Source organism: Schistocerca gregaria, chromosome 2, assembly GCF_023897955.1.
Source record: "Schistocerca gregaria isolate iqSchGreg1 chromosome 2, iqSchGreg1.2, whole genome shotgun sequence".
Classification (NCBI taxonomy): domain Eukaryota; kingdom Metazoa; phylum Arthropoda; class Insecta; order Orthoptera; family Acrididae; genus Schistocerca; species Schistocerca gregaria.
Genome location: NC_064921.1, coordinates 894,742,255 through 894,744,369, shown reverse-complemented (window position 1 = coordinate 894,744,369; position 2,115 = coordinate 894,742,255). Strand labels below are relative to the sequence as shown.

Below are 2,115 nucleotides of genomic sequence, written 5' to 3'. Positions count from 1 at the left end.
CGCTCGGTCTGCAATCATTGATAGTGGCGACACGCGGGTCCGACGTATACTACCGGACCTCGGCCGATTTCAAGGCTACCACTTAGCAAGTGTGGTGTCTGGCGGTGACACCACACAAAGTATGATTGCTTTCGGTTAGAAGCTGGACGAACTTTCCCTGAAAGAGCATTCACTATTTGGTCTTTGTTATTTTAGCAGTTGATTAAGCGTTGTGCTTAATTCTGTTGTATTTTCAGAAACACTGTTGAGCATGGGGTCGCGCCATTGTCCTGCCATTTCCCTCCTCAAGATGGACCACTTGATTTACGAAACTAAAATTAGTCAGTTGTCTCGCGAGAGAAGTGTCGCTTAACTGAAGAGTCGATTGCGCTTGGGTCTTCAACGATGACACAGTTGGAGAGGTAGGAGCCACTTTAGCTGAGTGTGCTGCTGCCCTGTCGGCCTTACATCAAAACGTTGAATTCCTAGACAACAGTTGGCCCACCCGAAAAGAGATGACTAGTTTTCAGGCACAAATACGGTATTGGACAGTCGTTTAAGCGATATCCAACATATTACGTTTAGTGCTGATCAGGTTAAGCTCACCCAGCAGTGCATGGGCAGGGGAAGAATAGCAGTTTCAGTCAAGAGATCTGGGTATGGTGGGCGGGTAGCAGGAAGTTTATTTTGCACCTATAACGATACCGAGCAATTTCAGGTGATAGACGCTTTTTCAGAATCATCTGGGAGAGCTTTTGAGAATTTGTCTCACCCAATGGTACTTTTGCTCCAGGATATTAAGCAGCTTTCTGTTGAGAGACTGACTGAGGTGGAGTTTGTTTTGTAGCTTACAGATAAATTCGACTTTCAGGCTAATGCCTCGGCAACGTCACATAACATTGTTGTATCCACTAACGTGTTGTGTGTTAGGTTGTCTCTTTTGCGAAATTTTACAAGCCAAGGGGGGGGGGGGGGGGGTGAAGAGTCACTCTCGGATTATTGAATTTAAGCTGTACAACGTCCCAAGCTCAGGGGTTGTAGCATGTCAGAACGACCAAGAGGTATGGCTTGGCAGAAAGGGGTGACTCATGATGAAGCGTGCACAGAAACACCGGCAAGTGTGTCACTGAATTTATTGCGCCAAATGTATACAGATGGCTTCTTCCACACAGCGTGAATGCGTGGGTCAGCGCCAGTACCAGTTCTGGAATATGCAGCGAAGGCGTCCGGTCGCCCAGTCTTGCAGACGTAGAGGCTTTTCAGCGGGTACATCACGCAAGAAAACATCCACTGCTGTATTTTCTGCCTCCTGTAACAGTACCCCATTAACTTCTGCATTCTGGGTCATTTAGTACACGGATTCTATCGACGAATGCTTCCACAGACTCGTTGCGCAGCATCGATAACGTATTTAATTTCTCACGAGAAAAAAGTGGACTAATTTGCTTGTGGTACCGCTGACACAATCCAGTGGCCCACTTCTGAGGGAATGTGCTTTGCTCAATGTCTCGTGGTAGATAACATACGCTTGGCATCAGCCACCAAACGCATGTTAGCAACATACAGGGTTACTCCATCTGACAATTCATTTGCTTCTGCAGCATCCTTAACATCCTAAACGAAACTTCCTGGCAGATTAAAACTGTGTGCTGGACCGAGACTCGAACTCGGGACCTTTTTCCACCACTGGTAGAAATAAAGCTGTGAGGACGGGGCGTGAGTCGTGCTTGGGTAGCTCAGTTGGTAGAGCACTTGCCCGCGAAAGGCAAAGGTCCCGAGTTCGAGTCTCGGTCCAGCGCACAGTTTTAATCTGCCAGGAAGATTCATATCAGCGCACACTCCGCTGCAGAGTGAAAATCTCTTTCTGGATCCTAAACGAAGATTGTTACGTCCTCCGTTGGCTTACCTGAGAAGGGATTAATCAGTGCGACCACTGCCGGATCATACGGAACAAAACGCACTCTGAATTCAGACTTACTTTCCCGTGACCCTGACTGCGACTGATCGTAACTCGCTTTGAAAGCCTCTGACTCAGCGATCAAGTTTCTCTGCTTCATGCTCAAAAACTGCTCTGTTAACGCTTGTACCCGCTGAGTTACAGCAGCTGCTGCATCTGAGGAAATAATACGTGTTTCC

General features: G+C 47.5%; 1 non-coding gene across 1 annotated transcript; it reads left to right on the top strand.

The window, feature by feature from the left end:
* The first annotated feature begins 1,704 nt into the window (after positions 1 to 1,704).
* Trnas-cga (transfer RNA serine (anticodon CGA)) lies at positions 1,705 to 1,779 on the top strand. The gene has a single exon. It is a non-coding gene; the product is annotated as a tRNA-Ser (tRNA).
* Positions 1,780 to 2,115: the final 336 nt, after the last annotated feature.